A 14,411-nucleotide genomic window follows, 5' to 3' on the forward strand; every position below is an offset into this window, starting at 1 on the left:
TGAGAAGTGATCAATGGTTTACATGTCCTTACATGTATACAGGCAGGCATACTGTAGGCACGCATGCAGATATCAATCGGAAATTAATCATCTCTGCTTTAGCCATTTCTTTAGCATGGCTTTAAAAATATGGGCCCGTTTTACACAAACACACACACACACACACACATGGAAGAAGAGCTCAACAAAGAAGTCTGTGCTTAGCTGCTGAAAGTCGGTGGGGCAAAATGAAATCTCTCTTTGGTTTTGTGTTTTTTAAAAAAAATAAGGAAAGAAGGGATAATGATAATGGAATTTTTTTTTAAAATATATTTTTTATTGTCTACGTATAAATATATTGAATAGTGTGTAATTGTCCTGGCATTTCACTTGCCATAAAAACCAAAGTGAAAATATACTATTTTAAACAATCCTAGTGTGGTACAGTTATTTTTCACCATCATATATATTCATTCTAATACAACGATGCCCATATAAGTGTCTCTTTCAAAGTCCACCTAACCTACTTTTCTCAGACTCCAACTTCCACCTCGCGCTTCTAACCATTGATAGAATCCTGTTCCATGCATCCTAATATTCTGTCTCTCCTTTGTCTTTTATTTTTAACATTTGACAATGGAATTGTGATGACTTTGCTCAACCCAGGAGACAAACATCCGTTGAATGGCCTCTTGTGTTTGGCTTTGACAAGTCAGAGGTCTGAATGGCAGCATATTTAAAAAGTCGGGCCCAAGAAATTGAATGGGGAAAGCAACAGTGGGGTTTTTATTTTATTTTTTGCTCCCTGCTTCAAGGGGGACAGCTAATTAGATGGAAGTCCCACCCCCCACCCCCCCGCTTTAATATTCTTAGAGACTCCGTGTCAGTCACTCTATCTTCTTTCATGCCTGGCTTTCTCAGCAGGACCAGGAAAACTTAATACCAAAAAACTTTGTTTCAAGAGCCAGTGGAGACAAACAATGGCCAGTCTCTGAGTTATGGAAATTAACTTCAGAGACTGAAAGGCGAGAGGCAACGAAGTTCCCTTCACGTAGCCTGTTCAGCTGGGTAGGAGATTTGGCTACGAGGGATGTTGTAAAGTACTGAATGAAGCTGTCATGCAATTTTCACAAACCTTAGGGAGCAGGGGTAGGTAGGTAGGTAGGTAGGTAGGTAGGTAGGTAGGTAGGTAGGTAGGTAGGTAGGTAGGTAGGTAGGTAGGTAGGTCGGTAGGTCGGACTGGGAAACCATTCCCAAATGGGCTAAGCTGCCCCTTCCAAATCTTAAATGGGAGCCAGAATGGAAGAAAAACAAAACAAAGCAAAATGTAACTGCTAAATACGGTCAACCAGAAATCTTAATCATGTGATAAATCGATATCAATTCAGAATAAAGATGGAGAATTTGCGGGGAGGGGACCTGGCAATAATTTAAAAAAAGGATTCTTTACGTATTTGTGTGTTCTGCTTTATAAATGTTTGGAGGACCTGTGGCAGTTACACCAGATGTGATATTCAGCCAGTTCTGACCAGTTCTATCGAACCAGTAGCAGAAATTTTGAGTCGTTCGGAGAACCAGCAAATACCACCTCTGGCTGGCCCCGCCCCTGATCTATCTGCTGCTTCCCGGGTCCCAACTGATCGGCTGGGTTTTCTTTTGTTGCTCTGCACAGGAGAACGGAACTGGAAAGCAGGTTAGTGAGGTGGGGAGCAGAGGTGGGTTCCTACCAGTTCGCACCTATTCGGTAGAACCGGTTCGTCAAATCTACCGAACTGATTAGAAGAGGTTCCACCAGTGGACCCGGAAAGCAGGCCACACCTACAGAAGAGGTTCCAAAATTTTTGAAACCCACCACTGGTCCTTGGATATGATTATTCTACACTATCATGCTCATATTTATAAAACTCAGTGCCTCTGTGAAAGGTAAGGATGACTACTGCGTTTGTGGTGCAATCAGAACATTACGTGTGTTGAAGTTGTTTTAATGCAAACCAAAGATGCCTTTTAAAAAACAAGTTTACATCATGTTCTTATGCATGCCAGTGCTGTGTGTGAGGTAATTTAAGGTGGTTCTGACAAGTGTCGTCGGCACCTTCATATCCGGTCACATGGGCGGCAAGCCACTCCCATCCAGTCACATGGGTGACAAGCCACTCCCACAAAGGAGGCCACACCCACAGAGTAGGTTCGAACAATATTTGAAACCCACCACTGGTGGGGAGGGAATGGGGATTTTGCTGTATCCTTCCCCTTCCATGCCCACCAATCCATGCCCGCCAATCCATGCCCACAGAACCGGTGTTAAAAAGTTTGAATCCCACCACTGAGTTACACGTATAGAATACAAAGTAACAGAATTGAAAGGGAACTTGGAGATCTCCTAATCCAACCCCCTGTTCAAGCAGAAGACCCTATGCCATTCTGTCCAATCTCTTCTTAAAAAGTTCAAGAAATGAAACAGCCACAACCTCTGGAGATCATAAGTCAGATTAATTGTTCTCACTGTCAGGAATTTTCTCCTTAATTTTAGATTGGACCACTCCTTGTTAAGCTTCCATCCATTGCTTCTTGTACTGCCCTCAGGTACTTTGGAGAATAGGTTGAACCTCCCTCCTCTGTGTATAAAGGTTCCCCTCGCACATATGTGCTAGTCGTTCCCAACTCTGGGGGCAGTGCTCATCTCTGTTTCAAAGCCGAAGAACCAGTGCTGCCCGAAGATGTCTCCGTGGCCATGTGGCCGGCATGACTAAATGCCGAAGGCGCACAGAACACTGTTACCTTCCCACCAAAGATGGTCCCTATTTTTCTACTTGCATTTTTACATGCTTTTGAACTGCTAGATTGGCAGAAGCTGGGACAAGTAACGGGAGCTCACTCCATTATGTGGTGCTAGGGATTCGAACTGCCAAACTTTCTGATTGACAAAACTCAGCATCTTAGCCACTGAGCCAACTTCTCTAGGACAGCCCTTCAAATATAGGAAGACTGCTCTCGTGTCTCCTCACTAGACATTAGATATACCCAGTTCCTGCAACCGTTCTTCATACGTTTTAGCCTCCAGACCCCAAATCAATTTTGTTGCTCTTCTCTGCTCTCTTTTAGTTTAGCATGTAGCTAAACTACAGCTCCCAGTATCCTTCACTTTTGGCTAAGCTGACTAGGGCTGCTAAGAATTGCAATGGAGCAATTTTGGGAGAGTCACACTCCCCCAAAAGTGTGAGTCCTTCTGCTTGTGGTTGGAAGTGGTACAGCTCTCTCCCTTGCCCTGGATCGTTGACAAACCTCCATTTTTGTTGGTTTCTCTCAATTGAGAAGCATCACCCGCGTCGCCTATGAGATTCACTGTTGACACTTCTGCATTAGTTGTATTCCGCCAGTCTTGGCAGGCTTAGAAATTCTATCTTAAGGACTGCTGTTTATTAAATTTGCAAGATACAAAACTGACTGACAAATAGCCGCTTTTCTTCTGTGAATGCATAAATAATAAATATGCCGCTCTAAAAATAATTAAAATATTGCTCAAATTTAAAACAGGGTGCCGAGCTACGAGAGAGAGAGAGACAGAGAGAGAGAAAGAGGTAATTTCCAGACAGCTTTATATTTTAGAAAGAAAAGACGAGGTCAAATGTAAGTTGGATGGCATTTCTCCCCCCCATCACCACCCCTTAATCGTTTTTTTACTGCTTTCCTTTCAGAATTTTTTTTAAAGGAGAGAGGTTAAAAAGGAAAAGAGAGAGAGAGTAGTTTTTATGCCTCTGAATTAGAAAATTCACTTATTCCCCATTCGGACAACATGATAGTAATACTAATTCTAACAATTTCCAGTTTAGTGCAGTTGTTAAAGGCATTAGGGTAGAAAACAGGAGACGCATATGTTGTGCCAGAGTCTGTGTTATCTCTTGTATGTGTGTGTGTGTGTGCGCGCACGTGTGTGTGCACACAGAGGTCCTTGTTGACCGACAGCCTTCTTTCACAACTGTCCAAAATTACGACCGTGTAAAAAAAAAAAACCAGCTCGGTCACCAATCCTCGCATTTATGACCCTTGCAAGCATCTCAGAGTCATGCAGTTGCCATTCAGGTTCTTCAAAACTGGCTTGTGATAAGCAGAGTTGATGGAAGTAAAATTTCGAGTTGTGGTTATCTTCTTATTTAAAGACCAATGGGGAAGGAAGAGAGCCGAGGTGGCGTAGTGGTTAGAGTGCAGCACTGCAGGCTACTTCAGCTGACTGTTAGTTGCAGTTCAGCGGTTCAAATCTCACCGGCTCAGGGTTGACTCAGCCTTCCATCCTTCTGAGGTGGGTAAAATGAGGACCCAGATTGTTGGGGTGATATGCTGACTCTGTAAAACCACTTAGAGACGGCTGAAAGCCCTATGAAGCGGTATATAAGTCTAACTGCTATTGCTAAGGAAGGTCCTGAGCCCATCCCCCCTCCCCCCCCCAAAATTTTCCGCTTAGCAACTGCAATGCTTTAGCGATGCATTTGCTGGTCGCAACCACGGTCACTAAGTGAGGATTGCCTGTTCAGAATAGAGAGTGGATGCTTTGTCCTGGGTCAATGACTAAGGGAGCTTAGAATAGAGGAATCCTCATTTTAAGTCAGCGGCCAGCTGCTCCTTCAGTAGGGATGTTTTTACCAGGGATTTGGGGGGGTGGGAAGATATATCTTCCCACAGACCCCCATTGCATCTGTGTCATTTTCAGACCTCTGCTTCCCTTTGGAGGAATCTCACCCCAGACCAGATGTGAACCTGTTCAGGCTTTTGGGAGTTATCCTGTTGTCAAATCGAGATCCAAGTTACTTTGTGGAGGTTTTTCCCCCCACAAACATTCTGTTAGATTGGGAAGAATTTTTTAAAAATAAAATCAAAGGGGAGGAAGTTATTTATTGTTATTCTTTGTTTTAATATGGTTTTAATCTATGTTACCCTACATACGTGTGTGGATGACTGGAGGCACCCTGGAAGGCCAATTAAGAAATAGACCTCTATCTTGTGTTCTGTAAATCTGGAAAAAATCGGAACGAAATGATCGTGGTTTCACTACTATTCTTCCAACTTCTGGGGGGGGAAAGCCCTATTAATCATAACGTAAATATTTACTGCCAATTGCAAGGCTCCGCTGCCAGCAAAATATTTGAACCCCTATTGTTAAGAGGCAATTTGAAAACTTTTGCTAAGAAATCTAGTTAATGCCATTCCTTTCCTTGGAAATCCATGACATAATCCTCTCCTCTCTCTCTCCCTCTTTTTCCTCTCTCTCTCCATTCATTCTCTCTCTCTCTCTCTCCATTCTCTCTCTTGTTCGCCTCCCTCTTTTCCTCCTTCCCCCATCCCCTCCCAGCAGCCATTATATATGATAAATAAAACAATGCCATAGAAACAGTGAAATCTCTCATCAATGTCTTTGTGAAAAGGTCCAGATAAATGAGGCTTTGAATCAAAGGGAGATTACATGACTGACCCATGTATCATCCTCTATGCATTGAGCATAGCCTTTGTAAAGTTAGAGCGGTAATAAAAAGTGGTATTGTGCACTGTGAAAAGCTGTGTGGGTCTGTGCATGACTAATCTGTCTTTCTGCATTATTTTATTCAATCTTCTCTGACTTTATGCCTTTGACATTTTTGCTACACTCAGTAAATTTGAGTGAATAGGCAATTTTAAAGATTCTTTTTTTTTTATAGGGCTTCAGAGAAGTCATATGCAGACTGTATCTTTGTTCAGATTTAACAGTTTTAAATATTTCCTTTGTCTAAAATGCAAAGTATTCTTTCGCCCTCCCCAAAAAAAGGGGGGAGAGAAAGAGAATAGGGGTTAGGAATTGAGTTAGGAAGGCAACTAAAAGGCTCTTCATCTCGTATTGCAACAGAGGAAGGGGATAAAATGGGAGGGGGGTATGTGACTTCAGGCACATGGAGACAATTCTGGACGATGCTAAGAAATTCTCCGCTTTAACCTACCGTCCCTGTCCTACTGTCCCCCTTTATTTCTATTCCTTCTTTTGTTCATGTCCAGGTCTATATTTATACCTGCTATTTTGTACGTGTTTGACACACTAATAAATACAAATACCTACCCCTGACATTTCACATCTGGCCTAAAGTTTCTTCATTAGCCCTCATCCCCTTAATCTATTCAGTCAACCAAGTAGTAGCCCAACTTATCTGCTTTGGGGAGAAAAGGCTAAAATTCCTGGAACCTTTGGTGCAAACGTTATAATACTTGGAGGGATTTTCTTGCATGAAAATATGCAATGGACATGGTATAAAAAAATGCTGGTTGCTCCTCCGAACCTTTGGTTCTTTGGTAGCTGGTAGTCAGAGGCCTGGTACTCTCTCACTGGAGGAAAAGCCTAATGCTGGGAACGATGGAGGGCAAAAGAAGAAGGGCACGACAGAGAATGAGGTGGCTGATGGAATCACCGAAGCAGTGTGCGTGAGCTTAAATGGGCTCCAGGGGCTGGTAGAGGACAGGAAGGCCTGGAGGAACGTTGTCCATGGGGTTGCAATGGGTCGGACACGACTTCGCAAAGTAACAACGACTCAGAGACGCTTTTAAACCAACTTAGTTAAAAAAGAGCTAATAGCAAACTCCAGTCTTGAATTCTCACTCTGAAGAACATCAATGGCCAGGGTTCAAAATGCCAGGCAAAATTTCAAGCAAGTATTTGGGAGAATGGTTTTCAAGCATAGGTGGGTCAAATCCCACCATCTGAGGTCCCAAAGGTGCTTTTTCAAAAAAACAACAACTGGATTTTATGGGGGGGGGTCCCTTGAAGATGTTCACTTCTCATCCAAGAAGCTTCCGGGTTGGGGGGTGGACATAAAGTCCCAATGCCTTTTGCAAAAGCACCTTTGGGACAACCATGACCTGGATGACTGAGAATCTCCATGGCCACTGTCTGAGGACTCTTTTCAAAGATAGAGAAGCGACCACTCTATCTTCCTCCACTGCATTTCTGAAAGTTCACTAGGCCTTCACCTTGTCTGGGTCAATTTCCCTACCTCTGCAGTCCCACATAAATGTTGGGGGACATTTGGGGATGACTTTATGGAGTCCTGGAGCCACATGCTCCTCTTACAGAGAATCTCACGTGACATGAATCCATCCTATGATGAAGAAAAACCCTGGCAGACAACACCATGTTGTAGTTTCTTTTGTCTGACCAGAACTTGGTGTTATCTTGCCAGGTTCTTCAACTCTGGACCTCCATTTGTTCTATTTGTCCTGTTTATGAAGGAGTATAGGGACACGGTGGCTCAGTGGCTAAGACACTCAGCTTGTTGATCAGAAGGTCATCAGTTCAGAGGTTCAAATCCCTAGCATCACGTAATGGAGTGAGCTCTTGTTACTTGTCCCAGCCTCCCCCAAACATAATGGACTCTACATTTAGCTATTGGAACTGAACAAAACTATTGGAAAATAATGGACTAGAACTTAATCAAGTAGCCGGGTAAGGAAGACAGTAGATTCAGCAGTCTGAGTTCTTACTTTGTGCTATTCAAGTCTTTAGATAGATAGATTGTTTAGATAGTTTATTTATATGCCGCCCTTTTCCCTGGGGGGACTAAAAGACTTAGTCTTTTTCGTATTTGATTTCTGGTCTAGAGGTTTTATAATTACTATACTGAGTGGTGGCTCAGTGGCTAAGATGCTAAGCCTGTCGGTCAGAAAGATTGGCAGTTCAAATCCCTAGCACCGTGTAATGGAGTGAGCTCCCCTTACTTGTCCAGCCAACCTAGCAGTTCAAAAACATGTAAAAATGCAAGTAGAAAATAGGAACCGCCTTTGGTGGAAGGTAACTGTGTTCCATGCACCTTTGGTGTTTAGTCATGCCGGCCATATGACCACGGAGACGTCTTCGGACAGCGCTGGCTCTTCGGCTTTGAAACAGAGATGAGCACCGTCCACTGGAGTCGGGAGTAACTAGCACATATGTGCGAGGGGAACATTTACCTTTTTATGCTAGTGGTAATCACTACTAATATTGGTATTATTTTATGTTACTCTATTGTGTTTCCTGCTTATTTTATAAGTACATATCATAAACATGGGCGCTTCTGAAAATACGCATGCTATATTTGGGTACATATTGCGTTACCTGGCTCAAAGGCCATAACCAAGATTAAGAGAAGGAGTAGAACTTGTGGGGTCTTGCATGATGTGAATAAGCATCATTTGCTTCCTCTGTTAAGACGGTCTGGTAGGAAATAGCAGAGTGACATCTCTTGGATTGGTTTTTGGTAGGTGGTTGGGTTTTTTTGTTTTTTTTTGTAATGATTTTTACTCTTTAATGAGATACATAATAAATAACCTACTTTTGAAATATGCAGCCAGAGTGATGTTGGAAAGCAAGGTGGATGTCCAGCAGTGGCCAAAGGTCATGTTATTGGCAAAGTGTCAGCTTTGATACCATCCTTATTAGCTGATAGTTTCTTCACCAATTGTACAACTGCTAAATGAGGGCTTTTGTGACTGATATTTCGCATATTATTAGACTGCGCTTCCAGCATTATTCATCATTGGGGACTACAATGTGTAAGTCAACAACTGAAAGCAAAGGGTTTCCCACCTAGCTTTTCCAGCCAACTGGTGGCTATTTTCAAGCCTAACATAAATCCAGTTACCTCCTCCAGTTAAGAGGCTCTTAACCCATAGGAAAGGTTGCTTAGGACAGTTGGAAGTGGTAGAACCAGAAGAAAGGGTTTACAGCCAAGGTGGCGCAGTGGTTAAATGCAGCACTGCAGGCTACTTCAGCTGACTGCAGTTCTGCAGTTCGGTTGTTCAAATCTCACCGGCTTAGGGTTGACTCAGCCTTCCATCCTTCCGAGGTGGGTAAAATGAGGACCCGGATTGTTGTTGGGGCAATATGCTGACTCTGTAAACCGCTTAGAGGGGGCTGAAAGCCCTATGAAGCGGTATATAAGTCTAACTGCTATGCTATTGCTATTGCTACAGAGCCGGAGCTGACAGTGGACAAAATTTGGAATATTGGAGAACCCCTTGTGCCAATTCATTCATTTCCTGCTTCTTGCAAATGGCAAGGTGGAAAAGTGAATCATTCTTTGCTCTGGGTGGTTGGGAGACCTGAATGAACCTGAATAAATTCTCTCTTCAACCTGAGAGACCTTGCACAGTGTAAAGACCAATAACTCAATAACAGGGTATAGTTGGCATGAAGAAGGCCAGTGGCATAGCTCAAACCAAGCTGGAATTAACAACTTTGTAAAAAGAAAAGTAAGCCCGCAAATGGGAGGCTACTCAATGGTAAAGGATAAAACTGTAATATTTAGCCCCTCCCACTCGGGCTTTTTTTTTTATGTAGCATCTTTAGAATAGTTGTAATTAAAGAGCTTAGTTCACAAAAGATTTTTACCACATGGATAGGACATTGTTAAGCCATGGTTTATTTCATAGTCAGTAAGTGTTTTGTGGGTATAAGGACACACTACAGTAACTTATATATTACAACTATACAGAATATGAGAAGCTGAAAATTATATAGAGAGGAGTAGGGGAGGGGAGGGAGGGAGGGAGGGAGGAAAGAAAAGGAAGGAAGGAAAATAGAAGTGGGGAAGAAACAGAAGGACGGAAGGAGGGAGGGAGAGGAAAGAAGGAAGGAAGGAGAATATAGGTGGGGAGGGAGGGAGGAAAGAAAAAGGAAGAAGAAAAATAAAAGTGGGGAAGAACGAAGGAGGGAAAGAAGGAAGGAGAATACAGGTGAGGAGGAACAGAAGGACGGAGGGAGGGAGGGTAGGGAGGGAGGGAGGGAGGGAGGGAGGGAGGGAAGGAAGGAAGGAAGGAAGGACGGAAGGAAGGAAGGAAGGAAGGAAGACTTCTAGCGAAAAAAAGGAAAGGATTATTCAGTTTGCCAGAAGGGAATAAAAAAGATTTGTGTGTGTGTGAGAGAGAGAGAATGACTTGTTGTGTGTTTCGTTTCCCTTTAAAAACAAGAGAGGGGCACAAGAGGGAGAGCGAGAGTGTTTGCCAACTTAAAGGAATCCTCAGTGATATTAGTTATAGTCAACCCACCTAGAAATGGGCATTTGCATTTTATAACCTTGTTACTTAAAAAGTGAAACAGGAGAGGAAGAGGCTGGGTGATAGCGTTCTCCCTGGGCTTTAATCCCAGCCTGAGCTCTTTATTGCTTGAGAGACCCTTATGATGCGTAACTAACCTCAAACCTGGAAACAGCAGGAGGCAAGCAAACCTCAGAATATAGCACCTGTCATGCTTTACAGGCATACAGCATGAATTGGGGGGGGGGGTGGAGGGGAAGAGAATCGGTTGCCTAGGAAACACTCTGGGTCCTTAGTAATTATTACTGTAACTGGCTGCACACCCCACCTATAACAGAAATGAATAATAAATTATCAGCATTGACTGGCAGCTTTCTCTTGCAGCTTCTGCTCAGCACTGCTACCTACCGGCATGCAAAATTAATTGCATACAAACAGCAGGGCTGGGGATCCGACCAAGCTGGATTGCAAGGGAAGTAAGGACGAAAAAGTCAAACTGGAGACTGAAGTAAAGAGAAAGGGCCCTGTGGTGGGGGGTTTAGTCTAGAAGTCTCAGTCTCTCTCTCTCCTCTCTCTTTCTCCCTCCCCCTCTCTCTCTCTCTCTCTCTCTCTCTCCCTCTCTCTCTCTCTCTCTCACCACACACACACACACACACGCGCAGCCATGTAAGAATGAGGTTGGCAAAAGTCACAGGGGCGAATGTGCACACGAAGCCAAGCCACTGTTTAATCATGACTGGTTGAATTATTCATCATGGGCTGGGGGGATCAGATAGCATGCTAAATGATGAAGCATGATTTTAGCCGTTGGTATTCTCAAGCAACAAGCAAAATGCACAGGTACGGTATATGTGGGACTTTGCTCAATAGTAGTAACTGCGTGAGGAATCTTGGGAGTCCTAGTGGCACAACTGTTTGAATATGAGCCAGCCGTGTGCAGCAGCTGCTGCCAAAAAAAAACCAACACAGTTCTAGGCTGCATTAATACAGGGATAGAATCAAGATCCCGTGGAAGGGTTAACACCACTTTATAATGCCTTGGTAAGGCCACACTTGGAATACGGCATTCAGTTTTGGTCGCCACAATGCAGAAAAGATGTTGAGACTGTAGAAAGAGTGCAGAGAAGAGCAACAAAGATGATTAGGGGACTGGAGACTAAAACATATGAAGAACGGTTGCAGGAACTGGGTAGGTCTAGTTTAATGAAAAGAAGGACTAGGGGAGACATGATAGCAGTCTTCCAATATCTCAGAGGTTGCCACAAAGAAAGGGGGTCAAACTATTCTCCAAGGCACCTGAGGCTAGAACAAGAAGCAATGGGTGGAAACTAATCAAGGAGAGAAGCAACTTAGAATGAAGGAGAAATTTCCTGACAGAACAACTATTCAGTGGAACAACTTGCCTCCAGAAGTTGCGAATGCCCCAACTCTGGAAGATGTTGGATATCCATTTGTCTGAACTGGTGTAAGGTTTCCTGCCTAAACAGGGGATTGGACTAGAAGACCTCCAAGATCCCTTCCAACTCTGCTATTGTATTGTATTGTATTGTATTGTATTGTATTGTATTGTATTGATTGTATTGTATTGTATTGTATTCTGTCCTGTCCTGTCCTATCCTAGCCTAGCCTAGCCTAGCCTAGCCTAGCCACATTGGGGCTTAGCACATTGCTGATGCAGCCATTGGTACCTGTGTTAGAAGATCAGCATCTGATTTGGAGCCTACCAGATGTAGAGGCCAACTCAACCCAACTCTAACATTGTGCGTGCGGTGAACCAATTCATCCATTGTATTGAAACATTATATGGATTGGTTGCTTTGGAGTCAGCGTGTGTGAACTCAACCAATTGTTGGTTTACCCCATTCAACTCTTAGTGTAGTGCACAAAGTCAGTCTGTATCCAATGATCCCCAATCCATAGCTACACATTCCCACCCCATCAATGTCACTGTAACCTTGAATAAAGATAACTGTTGTATGTCTGATCATCCAACTATCGAGATAAATGTGTATCTTAACCTTCATTTAAAAAAAAAATATTAAATGCTGGTTAATTATACCATCTGATCTAGCGTGAAATTGTTATAAATAAAACCATGTCCGGTAGTTTTGATCAATTAAACTCTATAATTAACAAAGATACTTCATTCATCTCGTATTGTCTAATTTGCAGTAAAATATTAAAGGATTTCTACCAGAAGATGAGTTTGTTTAGAAATTAGAGTACACTTGGAGCTGTGCTGGATTTGATTTAAAAGACACAGTGGGAGTTGGCAAAATTCACATATCATGGGGTTAATGTGGGTTAGAAAGAGCTATTTGTAACACAAAAATACTGCATATCAAACATTCACTCGTACCCTTTCTTTTAAGCCTAGCTCCTATTTTGAAATGTAAGTCACCATGAGTTAAAAATTTGTTGGGAGACTGTATTATTGTTTAAAAAAAAGAAAAACAATGTTAATTTTAAAAAATCCATTTGCTTTGTAGATTAACATCCCCCAGACCTAAACAGCATTAACACAATTGTCTTTCTCTCTCTTTGGTTTATTTACCATTGGAAGATTCTTTTGTGTTCATTTGACTGGTCCTGATTTTGATTATTGTATTTCCCCCCCCCTAAAGTTTACTATTATTATTTCTTCATTGTTTAATACCCCCCTCATTTTCAGTAGAGGATGCCATTTGGTTACATACCTGATAGAGAATGGATTTATATTAATATACCATCTAGGTTTATACACTGCACTAAGCCATAATTCTTTTGAGCATGTTTTACTGAGTAACTTGCAAAGATTCAGTTTAAGCAGATAGGATATTCTCAGATAAATTAATATTAAGCCAAAATCTAGCAAGTTTAGGCAATCTGTTCAACCATCCAGCGTTTTGCCTGGTTCTGGTTTAAAATTTTATTTAGCCAAATCAATTCGTTTATTTAGCAACAGAAGCGGCAGAGATGGGTTCCTACCAGTTCGCACCACTTCGGTAGAACCGGTTCGTCAAATCTACCGAACCGGTTAGAAGAGGTTCCACCAGAAAGCAGGCCACACCTACAGAAGAGGTTCCAAAAATTTTTGAAACCCACCACTCACACCTCACACTCAAACACACACACACACACACAGAGAGAGAAGAGAAAGAGGAAGGAAGAAAAAAGGAAAAAAGAAAGAAAAAGTGAGAGATGAAAGAAAAAAAGGAAAAAGGGACAGAGAGACAAAAGGAAGGAGAGAGACAGAGAGAGACAGAGAGAGAGAAAACACATGGCCGGCAAGCCACTCCCACCAGGTCACATGGCTGGCAAGCCACTCCCACAAAGGAGGCCACACCCAGAGTAGGTTCGAAAAAAATTGAAACCTACCACTGGTGCCCTTGTAACTTTGAACTGTCACAAAGTAAATGATTGTAACTTAATGATTATCTGTAGTTTATAACCCATGGTTTGTGACTTAACAGAGATTTTATGAACCTACCCGACTGTGATTTACTCAATAAACCATGATTAAACAAATCACATATTAACACAATGTGAATCTAGAGCCATTAATGTGATACTTCAACCTAAAGAACGCCAAACATTGAAACCAAGAGGAAAACTCCTAGAGAATCTGATAAGGGCAGCTGGAAAAGGATGAAAAAGTGTAACAAAGCAGTTAGGCTTCAGGTAAAAAAATTGGAATTTACTATATATACAAACATTCAGGATTAGGACCAATATTTTTTCTAATTAACCAGCTCTGGCAGATTAGATCTCGCCCCCTTTGTTATTTAAAATACATATTCATAGCACTGTATTTTATAGATGCACTGTTCTGGTTACAAAATAGCTTCTATTTTTCTAGGACATAATTTCATTTTGTTTAGCCAAGAATTCATTAAAGAAGCTATAAATAACCTCCTTTAAATATTTAGCCGTGAATAGAGGGTGGACTGGCATTGATGGCTTATTTTAGTACTAACGCAATATGCTTTAGAGCCATAAAATCTACATTTCAGCATGTATCAAGCTAATGATTAACACCTCCAAAAAGGTTTGAGATATCCAATTAAGATGTCTGTTTGCAAGCTTACACTACAATCACCACCCTTTTCTCCCAGAAAACGAGTCAAGAAAGGACGGCAAAATAGAACTGGGACCATCAGGTTGTTGTTGTTGTTTAGTTTTGTGTGTGTTTTTTTTCCTAATTTGAAGGGGTCATCACTACTGCAATCCAAACACTTAACTTTCTTGTAGCATTGGAGGCCTCTGCAACAGATTAGGCTTTTCCATAGACAATTGACAACAATTGTCAATTGTTGTCTGTTGTGGCCCAGCAGGAGCCGTTGGAGCTGCCACCAGACTCCGACACGAGTGGCCCTATGAGTCAGCTCTGGAGGATGTGGAGGACCCTGGACAGGGTTCCGACTCCGAGC

The sequence above is a fragment of the Thamnophis elegans genome, chromosome 14 (assembly GCF_009769535.1).
Source record: "Thamnophis elegans isolate rThaEle1 chromosome 14, rThaEle1.pri, whole genome shotgun sequence".
In the NCBI taxonomy this organism is placed as follows: Eukaryota; Metazoa; Chordata; class Lepidosauria; order Squamata; family Colubridae; genus Thamnophis; species Thamnophis elegans.